The sequence below is a fragment of the Chrysemys picta genome, chromosome 24, assembly GCF_011386835.1.
Source record: "Chrysemys picta bellii isolate R12L10 chromosome 24, ASM1138683v2, whole genome shotgun sequence".
NCBI lineage: Eukaryota > Metazoa > Chordata > Testudines > Emydidae > Chrysemys > Chrysemys picta.
In genome coordinates, this window is record NC_088814.1 from 13,503,362 (window position 1) to 13,516,599 (window position 13,238).

Here is a 13,238-nt window from a genome sequence, read left to right on the forward strand (position 1 = left end):
GACGAAGCCCTGACTGGGATGATTTAGTTGGGGTTGGTCCTGCTTTGAGCAGGGGGTTGAACTAGATAACCTCCTGAGGTCTCTTCCAACCCTGATATTCTATGATTCTATGACCTCTTTCTCAGCACAATGATGGAGAATGGCTCCTCCTTCTCTTCGGCGAGGTGCCTGCCCTGGAACAAGAGGCGGCAGCGCCCTGTGAGTTCAACGGCGATCTTCAGCCCGAGGAGGCAGATCAGGTTACATGGCATGTTCAAGCAGGTGCTTCTTGAGGCAAAGGTCCCGCACCACCTGAGACCACTTCTTAAATGATTTACAAGTCAGACAACACGCTTTAAGGTGGGCCTCACCAAGACAAAGCAAGCACCATGTGTGGGGGTCACTGTTGGGGATTGCCTGTCCATACAAAGGACAGTGTTTGAACCCCAGTGAGGGCATCACCAAGGAACACTAACAACTAACACTAACTACTTACTAACATTAATTCTATACAATAAACTAGGCTAACAAGAAATGCGAGGTTGTCACACAACCACACACACCTCCAACTCCAGCCACAGGTGGGGAAAAGGAACTGAGGGGGGTCGGGGCAGCGTGGCTCATATAGCCAGAGGAGGGGTCACAGCCACGAGTGCTGCCCCCTGTGGGTACCGCTAGGCAAAAGGCTCTGGCTTTTGCATGCTGGGCATGCACACACCTAAGTGGAATATACTTCCTGCAGCCCCCATTGGCCTGGAGCAGCGAACCGTGGCCAGTGGGAGGCGCGATCAGCCGAACCTGCGGACGCAGCAGGTAAACGAACTGGCCCGGCCCAGCCCGCCAGCGGCTTTCCCTGAACAAGCGGCGGACCGGCTTTGAGAATCACTGCTCTAGTACACAACACTACTAGTTAGCCATACAGAACACATTTCACTAAAGAAAAGCCAATTTTGCAACATCTGTGGATGGCATAGGTGAAGCCTGTGGCGTGTTCTGATTATTTATTCACAAGGCACAAGTTACTAGTTAAGCACCTTTAACGGACACAAGGCTTTACAAGCCCAGAAAACACACATTCTTACCTTGTCTTATTTAGACAGTAAGCCCTTCAGGGCAAGAAAACTCGGTGATACAACAGCTCTGGAGAGGGAAAGACTGGGGATTGTTGAGATGATTAGGGATGGCATAGCCTGAAGAGGGATTTGAAGATTATAAATCGGGATTTGATGAACTAGGAAAAGGGCCCCTGGCAAAGAAGTACTTGGAGACTGTCCCAGGCATATGAGGCAGAGCAGAAAGCACAATATTGAAAGTGGAAATGACAAAAATGACATAGGCACAGCCAAAATTATATAGGGCCTTGTAGGGAGTATAAGAAAAATTAATTTGATGCAGAAGATAGGAGGCCAATAGAATGATTAAAAAGCAGAGTGCGGGGAGTGACATGACTAGAGCAGCAGAAGAGGGAGATAAATATAACTTTGTTCACCGTATTTTAAACAAACAGGGGGAGGAGAGGCAGCAAGAAGATACTTGTAATGGCCTCCTGATTTGCTCAGGACATGCACTGGGATTTTAGCATTGAGTACAGAGAGGAAAGTGAATTATGGAAGTAAGAGGAAGAAATCAAAGGACTTGCCTAGATAGTGGATATGATGGGGAGGGGAATGGAGAGACTGGTCAAGCTGGAGAAGATACTGAACCTGAATAATATTTTTGCTTTCTAGCCAATAGATAAGTCCTCTATGAATTTAAAATTACAGACCTAAGGCAATGAACCAAAGGAATTAAATAATGCCATGATGCCTAGATAACACTAAGCAGCTGGCATGCTATGACCTCTGCTTGTTACACTAATCTTAATCATCTCACTGTTACCTTGTGCTCCCAGTCTGTTGCATCCATCTGCTGTGTCTCATAAATATTGACATCATGCAGGTGGACTGCTTGGGCCTAAGACTGAGGACTTCAGGCACTACCACAATACATATATTAAATATTAACTGGCCTTATGAACACTAACATCTTTGGAGATCTGCACTGAAAAAACGGAACAACACATTCTACTAGAACTAATATAATTCATGGGATGTAGGCGGGAAGAGATGTAGATTCATGGCAGGAAGTAGTAAAAAAATAAAGAAGAACAGGAGTACTTGTGGCACCTTAGAGACTAACAAATTTATTAGAGCATAAGCTTTTGTGGACTACAGCCCACTTCTTCGGATGCATATAGAATGGAACATATATTGAGGAGATATATATACACACATACATACAGAGAGCATGAACAGGTGGGAGATGTCTTACCAACTCTGAGAGGCCAATTAATTAAGAGAAAAAAAAAACTTTTGAAGTGATAATCAAGCTAGCCCAGTACAGACAGTAGTCTCTACGCAAAAGAATTAATGGACACAAATCTGACATCAGGAATCAAAATACTCAAAAACCAGTGGGAGAACACTTTAACCTGTCTGGTCATTCAGTGACAGACCTGCGGGTGGCTATATTACAACAGAAAAACTTCAAAAACAGACTCCAACGAGAGACTGCTGAGCTAGAATTGATATGCAAACTAGACACAATCAACTCCGGTTTGAATAAGGACTGGGAATGGCTGAGCCATTACAAACATTGAATCTATCTCCCCTTGTAAGTATTCTCACACTTCTTATCAAACTGTCTGTACTGGGCTAGCTTGATTATCACTTCAAAAGTTTTTTTTTTCCTCTTAATTAATTGGCCTCTCAGAGTTGGTAAGACAACTCCCACCTGTTTATGCTCTCTGTATGTGTGTACATATATCTCCTCAATATATGTTCCATTCTATATGCATCCAAAGAAGTGGGCTGTAGTCCACGAAAGCTTATGCTCTAATAAATTTGTTAGTCTCTAAGGTGCCACAAGTACTCCTGTTCTTCTTTTTGCGGATACAGACTAACACGGCTGCTACTCTAAAAAAATAAATGGGCTGATGAATCACTTGCACAAGAGTTTAAGTCCAACTATTTATTCATACTCAGCAGGGGCGGTTCTCGGCACCAGCAAAACAAGCAGGTGCTTGGGGTGGCAAATTACCAGGGGCAGCAAATTACCAGGGGCAGCATAATGCCGGGGCCCCAGCTCCGACCTGAGGCAGCATCCTGACCGCCCGTTCCTCTGACCGGGTGCCGCCGGGGCTGTGCAGCAGGGCAGGGGGAGCCGGCTCAGTGGGGAGCGTGTCCCTGCTGCTCTCCCGCGGGCAGGAGCCGATAGGACAGCCCTGCCCCAGCCACGGAGCGCAGGGGGTGGCGGCGGAACATGGCGGCTGGGCGGGCCGCTCCTCCAGCACCAGCTGCGGGCTTCTCCTCGCCTCCCTCCTGCGCCACCTCCTGCCCGGGGAGGGGAGGGGAGCGGCAGCCTGGGCTGAGCCGAACTCACGCCAGGGCCGAGACGAGGATGACCGGGGCCGGGATCCAGCAGCAGCCCCAACCCCCGACGGTGGGAGCGGCGGGAGACGAGACCTCGGGCCAGATCTGTAACAAAGTAAGAGCTGAGCCGGGCGGGACAGTCCCCGGGGCACTTCTGCCTGCTGGAGCCCCAGAGGCTGCCATGTCCCTTTCCAGCCCCGCACAACGCTCCGGTGCCTGGGGTGTCCTCCTGCCTCCGCCGTGCAGAGGGCGAGCGACTGGGCAGAGGGGCAGCATCCAGCCAGCCAGCCCAGCGCCTCTTCCTTGGCCGAACCCCTTTCCGGGAGCTCTCTCCATTGCATGCCCTCAGGCTCCCAGCTGGGCGGCCTTAGCGCTGGGAAAACGCCAGGCAGGGCTGGATCCAGTGTGTGTCCCAGCTAGTGGGGAGCTCTCTCGCCCCACTGACAAGCGCCTTACCTATGGCCAAGTACAGTAGTGCAATAGGAGCGTGATGTGAAAAATAGTGTGTCACGTCGCGTGACACGGTCACTCATAACGGGAACGTGTGTAAATGTGTTAACGATTACTTGTGTACACTGTGCCACCCTATCGGCACCATTCGTGCCAATTTTGCGTCGGTGCCAGTGGTTATAGGGCTAAAATGCTGGGACAAAAGCGAAAACAACTTTCCGGTACTGCCTACATGTGTAAAACATGTGTAGAAGCCAAAAAAAAGGGGGGGTGGAGGGGGTGCGGCCAAAATTGTTTTTTGCTTGGGGCGGCAAAAAACCTAGAGCCGGCCCGGATACTCAGAACCCACAAAATTAAAGATGTGCCTATGAAAAATAATTTCATCATGAAACATCTGTTATAAACACAAAATGCAAGATTTCCACAGTGCATTGATCTACCACGAACTGACAGACAGTACATGTAGCATAAAAGATGACCTATGAGTCAAACTGCATCCTGATGAGGCAATTCTCATTGCAAACTATCATCAGCAGAAGAGCCCAGAGCAAAATCAGCCTTGTGTACACTCTGAGGACAGGATTTTGCAGATTTTATTCCAAAAAGGATGTTTAACACCAGAAAGGATCATAATGATCATCCAGTCTGATCTCCCGTGTAACATGAGCTATAGGACTTCCCTGAATTAATTCCTGTTTGAACTAGAGAAGATCTTTTAGAAAAACATCCAATCTTGATTTAAAATTTGCCAGTGATGGAGAATTCACCACAACCCTTGATAAACTATTCCAATGATTAATTACCTCACTATAAAAAAAAATACGCTCCTGATTTCTAGTCTGAATTTGTTTAGCTTCAACTTCCAGCCACTGGTTCATGTTACAGCTCTGTCTGCTAGAGTGAAGAGTCCTCTATTGTATTTCTGTTCCCTATGTAGATGCCTATAGTCTATGATCCAACTTACCCCTTATCTTCTCTTTGAAAAGCTAAATTAAGGTCCTTGAGTCTTTCACTACCAGGCATGTTTTCCAATCCTTTAATCATTCTCATGGCTCTTCTCTGAACCCTCTCCAAATTATCAACAACCTTTTGAATTGTGGACACCAGAACTGGACACGGTATTCCAGCAGTGGTCACACCAGAGCCAAACAGAGGTAATATAACCCACCTAGGATTTAAAGAAAATCTCTTTTAATGATCTTTTATTGCCACAGAGTTCTTTTTGTGCCCTTTGGCTTCCTTTATCAATTTTCTACTCTTCCTATTTTCTAATTTATATTCATTGTTACCAAAAAACAGTTACCTACCTTTCAGACCTTTCTTCGAGGTATGTTGCACGCGTCCATTCCACTGTAGGTACGTATGTGCCTTGTGCACAGTTATCAAAGAACTTTTTCTCTCAGCATTACCAGTCGGGGCAGCTCCAGTGCCCTCTGCCATCCCGCACCACTGCATGAAGATATAAGAGGATGGAGCTGCTCCCAACCCCCAATCAGCTCCTTCTCACTAGATAGACTGCAATAAAGAGGGGGAAGGAGGGATGTTGTGGAATGGACATGTGTAACACATCTCAAGCAATAACAGTTACGGAAAAGAAAAATTGATTTTTCTTCTTCCAGTGATTGCACATGCCCATTCCACGGAAGGTGACTCACAAGCAGATTAACATGGAGGCGGGCTCAGAATCTACCTGAACAGCAACTGTAGAACAACCAGGTGGCAATTTTGCAACAGAAAAGCTTCAAAAATAGACTCCAACGAGAAACTGCTGAACTTGAATTAAGATGCAAACTAGACACCATCAATTTAGGCTTAAATAGAGACTGGGAATGGCTGAGCCATTACACACGTTGAATCTATTTCCCCATGTCAAGTATTCTCACACCTCTTGTCAAACTGTCTGTAATGGGCTATCTTGATTATCACTACAGAAGTTTTTTTCTCTTAATTAATTAGCCTCTTAAAGTTGGTAGGACAACTCCCACCTTTTCATGTTCTCTGTATGTGTCTATATATCTCCTCACTACATGTTCCATTCTATTCATCCGATCAAGTGGGCTGTAGCCCACGAAAGCTTATGCTCAAATAAATGTGTTAGTCTCTAAGGTGCCACAAGTACTCCTGTTCTTTTTGCAGATCCAGACTAACCCGGCTGCTACCCTGAAACCCATCCAAAAATGGCATCATTTCTGGACTGACAGGAAATGGGATAATGAGCAGCAAAACTGTGAAATGATGACCAGGTTGCCACTTTGGCAAATGTCTCAAATAGGTACTTGCGTCAGGAAAGCTGCTTGCACTCTAGTCAAATGAGCCAACACTCTAGGAGGTGGTGTAATATTAGCTAGCTGGTAGCACAAATGTATATAAGGGGAAAACCTCTGAGTGGAAACCAGATTATCTTTCAGTCTGTCTGCAACCACACTGAGGATCCAGTAGAAGGCTAAAGTTCTCATCACATTCAACAAAAAGAAGTTTCTGCTCATCTCTATGCATATGAGGCTTCAGGAAAAGAGTGGCAAATAAATTGTCTGGTCAATGTGGAAATTGGAAACCACCTTTGTCAGAAATTTCAGGGGAAAGGTTAACTTTATCCTTATGTAGAAGTATAAAAGGAGGCTCTGAGATGAAGAATGGACTTGTTAGCCTGGGCCCTGAAGAGGGTCAGGGAACAGAAGTAGGTAGGGGGGATAAAAAAAAAAAAACTGAAGGGAATATCCAAGACCCACTATGCTTAGGACCCACTGATGTGATGTCATGAGATACAAACACAGAGGAAGTAGGATAGACAACTGGTAGGAACAGATGGGCCTGTAAGAAATGGGAGGTTGCCCTTGACAAACCAGTCAAAATGCGTGCTTAGACTGGGCCGCAGTCACAGAGGAAGAGGTGGTCGCTTCCTGTAATTCCTGCCCCTATTTCTCGGCAGCTTTTTGGGGCGGAGCTATAAAGCTCTGATATCTGTGAGACAGACCAGAACTGCTTCCTCTGCACTCAGTGTATAGATTCTAAGTGACTTCAGCATTGCCATGGAATCTTTAGGGTATGCAGCCTATTGCCTGTCTTTTCCGAAAAGAGGGAGAGACCCTCAAAGAGCAGATCTTGAATGGTCTCTTGTATTTCAGGAGGGAGACTGGAAGACTGCAGCCATGAACATCTCCTCATAGATACACAGACATCATGGATTGAGCTGGTGAGTCTGATGCAGCCAAGCTCTGCTAGAGAGCTGTCCTTGCCACCAGCTTGCCCTCCTCTACCATCAGAGTGAACTCCTCCCTGGAGTCCTCCAGTTGCTTATCGTTTAAACTTCATGACGTGTTCCCAAAGAGTGAAGTCCCAGCAACTTAGTCAAGCTTGCTGGTTGGCAAATCTAATTGCAGCCCTCCTCTCGAATAAACTTTACAACCAAACTAGCCCAGTCGCTGATTCCATCCCCTTCAGTGTTGATGCTTGATGCCTCTGCCTCTCCCACTCATTAGTGGGAGCCTGGGGGCTGGTGAGCATAGAGATGTTTGAAACCCTTAGAAGGGACATAGTATTTCCTCTCTGCCCATTTAATTGTAGGGGGGAGAAAGAAGGGGTCTGACAAAATGTTTTGACCAGCTTCAGAATCGCTTATTAATCAGGAGTGGCACTCTGGAGGGCCCTGCTGAAGCCAATATGTCCACTAGCTTGTGGGATTTCTCTCTGACTTCTTCCACCTGAGCATCCAACACTTTAAAGCAGTTCTTGGTGAGCCTTGTAATCTCCAGTGGTGATGTATTGTTCACCATCTCTATAGCCCCATATGGTGAAGAAGAAGAAGATAGACCAGTCATTGCCTCAGCATATCTCTTGTGGTGAACGAACTGTCTGAGCAACTTCCAGCTGTTCGGTATCAGTCCCGGTATTGCACATTGGCCAATGTTATCTGCAGTGCCAAAGATCTTGGTGCACTCTCGAGCAAGTCAGCTCACATGGATGAGGGAAAGTCCTACAGGCGGAGGGACACCCCACAGTGTCCAGAAAGGCCACTGATGTGGTGGACCCCATGCCTATGTAGGCCATTGCCCCTTGCGATGTGTCCACTGCTGGAAGTGTTGCGACAACCACGGATTCCGCACCAAGGCGCTGATGGAGGGTAAGCTTCCCGTCGGGTATGGGACATAAAAGACCCCACTTCTGAGTCCGATGAAAATGACTCCGAGCCCTGTAATAACAGTGGAGCAGAATTCATGTGGACAGGAGACAGGTAAGCCAAATCCAGGGATGGCAATATCAGGGATATAACAGTATCTTGCCCCTGGAAAGTACCGCCTCTTAGGTACCTGAAGCACAGAGGGCATCGGTACCACAGTCACTTGTGGAGCTGATGTAGGAACTACAGTTGCCAGCACCAGTTGAAACTCTTGCTGTATCACCATGGACACCAGTACCAAAAGGTTGAGAAGTTCTCTGTTGACTGCATACACCTCCAATGATGTCAGTACCGGAACTAGGTCTTTAATTTGGTGTGTCTATATCAGAACTTCAGGGGACAGCCTTGAGGGGCCTCACACAGGTTTTGGAATCGATGAACCCACATTTTTGAGATCAGAGGAACACCCTGGGGAATGCCTCCCCTCCGAGTCTGTCCCTGAATCTTTGGCTCTAACTGATCTCAGTACTGAAGATCTTGCTGAACGGGGTCCCTGGAAGATCTGTCTCTGTTCTTTGGTATCGAAGACATAGAATGAGGTGCCAAAGACATCTTGGATGGCACACCCTGTACTGATGGTGAAGCACTTGGAGTACACTCTGAACCCAATGGCTCTGATGTAGGGCAGAATGCCACCTCCATAAGGAGATATTTAAGTCTCATAGCTCAATCTTTTTTAGAGCAAGGCTTAACTCCTCTACAAATGTGACATTTGTCACTGATGTGGGACTCCCCAAAATATTTTAGGCAGCTGGCTGTAGGTTGCTGACCAGCATCAGCCTGGCACATGACTGGCAAGACTAAAACCCTGGAGAACAAGGCATGACTATGGTACCAGTACCAAGATTCAAACTTGGCCCATAAAGGACCTAAAACTGAAACCTATAACTAACACTAACTATACTCTATATCACGGGTGGGCAAACTACAGCCCGCGGGCCACATCCGGCCTGCGGGACTGTCCTGCCCGGCCCCCGAGCTCCTGGCCCGGGAGGCTTGCCCCCGGCCCCTCCCCAGCTGTTCCCCCTCGCCCGCAGCCTCAGCTCGCTCGCTCCACCGCCAGCGCAATGCTCTGGGCAGCGGGGCTGTGAGCTCCTGGGGCAGCGCAGCTGCAGAGCCCAGCTTGACTCGGTGCTCTGAGCTGCGTGGTGGTGGCAGTGGTGGCAGCATGGCCCGGCTCCAGCAGGCAGCGTGGCTGTAGCGCCGCCAGCCACCGGTGCTCCAGGCAGCGCGGTCAGGGAGCAGAGGGTGTTGGATAGAGGGCAGGGAAGTTCGGGGGGGGGGGCGGTCAGGGGGCGGGGGTGTGGATGGTAGTCGGGGGGAAACAGGGTTGAATGGGGGCAGGGGTGCCGGGGGGCAGTCAGGAATGAGAGGAGGGGATGGATGGGGCAAGGGTCCCAGGGGGGCCGTCAGGAATGAGAGGAGGGGTTGGATGGGGTGGCGGGGGTCCAGGGGCAGTCAGGGGACAGGGAGCAGAGGTGAGTGGATGGGGCAGGGGTCCCTGAGGGGCTGTCGGGGGATGGGGGGTTGGATGGGGCAGGAGTCCTGGGAGCGAGCAGATAGGAGGTGGGGGCTGGGCCACGACCCCCTCCCCTAACTGGCCCTCCATACAATTTACAAAACCCGACGCAGGCCTCAGACCAAAAAGTTTGCCTGCCCCTGCTCTATATCTAACCAACTACTAGAAACAGAAACTATACATAAAGAATAAGGGAAATAAACTTTCGATAGCAAGACTGGAAGCGCTCCAACAACCATCACTGGCAATAAGAAGGAACTGACGGCAGACTGGGGTGCCTCTATCTGTTACCAGTTATGTCCTTGTAGCACGCGATGGCAGAGGGCACTCAAGCTGCCCGTCTGGTACTGCTGAGGGAAAAAGTTCTCTGACAAGTGTGCACAAGGCGCACACATATCTACCGTGGAATGACATCTGCAATCACTAGAAGCAGAACTTCCCCTTCTTTCCATTTATTTTTGTCACACACACACACACTTTATAGATGCTTTCAAGCAGGAGCATATGGCCACTCATCATATCTCTGACTCCACTGACTTTAGTGGATTTATTCCACAATAACAGTAATGATATGAGAATTGGGCTCACAGTGGACATAATGTGGAGACAAAATAATGGAGCTGCTAATTCAGGACTTGACTGATAAAGAATTAAAGGAGGGTTTTATAATCAATACCAATCAACATGGGTTTATGGAAAAGAAATCTTGTAAAACTAAGTTGATTTTTTTCTTTTTTTGAGAGAGAGATTATAAATTTGGTTGAAAAGGGTAACAGGGTTGATATAATATACGTGGGCTTCTGTAAGGCAATTGACTTGGTACCATATGACATTTTGATTAAAATACTAGAAATATATAAAATTAACAAGGCACACATAAAATGGATTAAAAGCTGGCCAATTGATAGGTTTCAAAATTTAACTGTAAACATGAAATTATCATTTAATGGGTGTATTTCTAGTGGGGACCTGCAGGGATTGGTTCTTGGCCCTAAACGATTTAACATTTTTATTGATGACCCGAAAGAAAACAAAATCATCACTGAAAGTTTGCACAAAAATTGGGGAAGTGGTATATAATGAGGAGAAAAGCTCACTGATACAGAGTGATCTGGATTGCTTGATGAGCTGGGTGCAAGCAAACAGTATGCATTTTACAAAAACAACAAGGAGTCTGGTGGCACCTTAAAGACTAACAGATTTATTTGGGCATAAGCTTTCGTGGGTAAAAACCTCACTTCTTCGGATGCATAGAGTGAAAGTTACAGATGCAGGCATTATATACTGACACATGGAGAGCAGGGAGTTACTTTGCAAGTGGAGAACCAGTGCTGACAGGGCCAATTCAATCAGGGTGGATGTAGTCCACTCCCAATAATAGATGAGGAGGTGTTAATTCCAGGAGAGGAAAAACTGCTTCTGTAAAGAGCCAGCCACTCCCAGTCCCTATTCAAGCCCAGATTAATGGTGTTAAAATTGCAAATGAATTTTAGTTCTGCTGTTTCTCTTTGAAGTCTGTTTTTGAAGTTTTTTTGTTCAATGATAGTGACTTTTAAATCTGTAATAGAATGACCAGGGAGATTGAAGTGTTCACTTACTGGCTTATGTATGTTACCATTCCTGATGTCCGATTTGTGTCCATTTATTCTTTTGCGGAGGGACTGTCCGGTTTGGCCAATGTACATGGCAGAGGGGCATTGCTGGCACATGATGGCATATATAACATTAGTGGACATGCAGGTGAATGAGCCCTTGATGGTGTGGCTGATGTGGTTGGGTCCTCTGATGGTGTCGCCAGAGTAGATATGGGGACAGAGTAGGCAACGAGGTTTGCTACAGGGATTGGTTCCTGGGTTGGTGTTTCTGTGGTGTGGTGTGTAGTTGCTGGTGAGTATTTGCTTCAGGTTGGGGGGTTGTCTGTAAGCGAGGACTGGCCTGCCTCCCAAGGTCTGTGAGAGTGAGGGATCATTTTCCAGGATAGGTTGTAGATCGTGGATAATGCATTGGAGAGGTTTTAGCTGGGGGCTGTATGTGATGGCCAGTGGTGTTCTGTTATTGTCCTTGTTGGGCCTGTCCTGTAGTAGGTGATTTCTGGGTACCCGTCTTGCTCTGTCAATCTGTTTCCTCACTTCCCAGGTGGGTATTGTAATTTTATGAATGCTTGATAAAAAGATCTTGTAGGTGTTTGTCTCTGTCTGAGGGGTTGGAGCAAATTCGGTTGTATCTTAGGGCTTGGCTGTAGACAATGGATCGTGTGATGTGTCTTGGATGGAAGCTGGAGGCATGTAGGTACGTATAGCGGTCAGTAACACGGCTACCCCCTGATACTTGACAGTATGCATTTTAATAAGGCTAACTGTGAATGTATATATCTAGGGGGGAAAAATGTATGCCATACTTACAGGATTGGGGAATATCCTGGGAAGCAGGGACTCCGAAAAAGATTTGGGTATCATTGTGGATAATCAGCTGAACGTGAGCTCCCAGACAGAGCTGTGGCCAAAAGGGATGATGTGATCCTTGGATGAATATACAGAGGAATCTCAAGGAATGGTAGAGAAGTTATTTTACTTCTCTATTTGGCACTGGTGCAACCACTACTGGAATACTGTATACAGTTATGGTGTCCACATGCAAACAACGATGTTTGTAAATTGGAGAGAGTTCAGACAAAAGCTAAGAGAATGGTTAAAGGATTAGAAAACATGCCTTATTGCGACAGAATCAAGGAGTTCAACCTATCTAACTTAAAGAGAAGGTTAAGGGTGACTTGATTACAGTTTGAGAGTACCTACATGGGGAACAAATATTAAATAATGGGCTCTTGAAGCTAGCAGAGAAAAGTATAACAAAACCTGATGGCTGGAAGTTGAAGCTAGACAAATTCAGACTGGAAATAAGGCATAAATTTTTTAACAGTGAGAGTAATTAACCATTGGGACAATCTACCAAGGCTCGTGGTGGATTCTCCATCAGCAACAATTTTTAAATGAAGTTTGGATGTTTTACTAATAGATACACTCAAGGAATTATTTTGGAGAAGTTCTATGGCCTGTGTTATAGAGGTCAGACTAGATGCTCACAGTAGTCCCTTCTGGCCTTGGAATCAATGACGTACCTACTAGGAAGGAGAGAGCAGGAAAGATGGAACATGCATCTGTTCTTTCTTGTGAACACATTTGATACAGTCATTGAGAGAATATAGACATGGAACCCCATGATGCCATTTTTTACAGAATTACATTTAGGCAAAAATACCATCTGCTTTTATGAGGAATTAAATCCTACCATGTTCCTTCTGCATTTTTTCCACCTAGTGTAGCCTACAAGAGTGAACCACATGAGCGTCTCCAAAGAGATGTTACTGAGGTTCATTCAGCAGCAAGCCTTCCCTTCCCCACTTCTGCAGTGACCAAAGCCCTTATGTTAAGAACTACATTAATGTAAGGCTAATTCTGTATTCTCCCTCCAATTTGCCATGAGATAAATATGACTACAGGTAACACTGATGTTTCTCATGCTGCAAGATAATTGCTTTGTTCCCCCTTACCTCACCCCCTAATGTTCGGATTTGTTCAAATCTTATAGTTGCTCTTGTTTCTCCGGTAATGGTTTGTTAATGTTCGGATTTGTTCAAATCCGAACATTAACAAACCATTACCGGAGAAACAAGAGCAACTATAAGAGCAACACAGGGGGCAGA

The 13,238-nt window shown here is 46.5% G+C and overlaps 2 protein-coding genes across 5 annotated transcripts in view; one reads left to right on the top strand and one right to left on the bottom strand.

Moving 5' to 3' along the window:
- Positions 1-13,238, top strand: part of LOC135977338 (rho GTPase-activating protein gacV-like) — a 954,030-nt gene that overhangs the window by 616,623 nt on the left and 324,169 nt on the right. The gene's annotated exons all lie outside the window — the stretch shown is intronic.
- NSF (N-ethylmaleimide sensitive factor, vesicle fusing ATPase) overlaps positions 1-13,238 on the bottom strand; it is a 167,391-nt gene that overhangs the window by 144,550 nt on the left and 9,603 nt on the right. Inside the window, exon 1 of one of the 3 annotated variants that reach the window (XM_065577730.1) lies at positions 4,804-5,002. The exons of 1 other annotated variant lie outside the window; for it this stretch is intronic. The gene's annotated coding sequence lies outside the window, so the exon portion shown is untranslated. Of the gene's footprint in view, positions 1-1,061; positions 1,171-4,803; positions 5,003-13,238 lie in introns of those variants that run through there. One more of the 3 variants, XM_065577729.1, reaches the window with a different exon arrangement.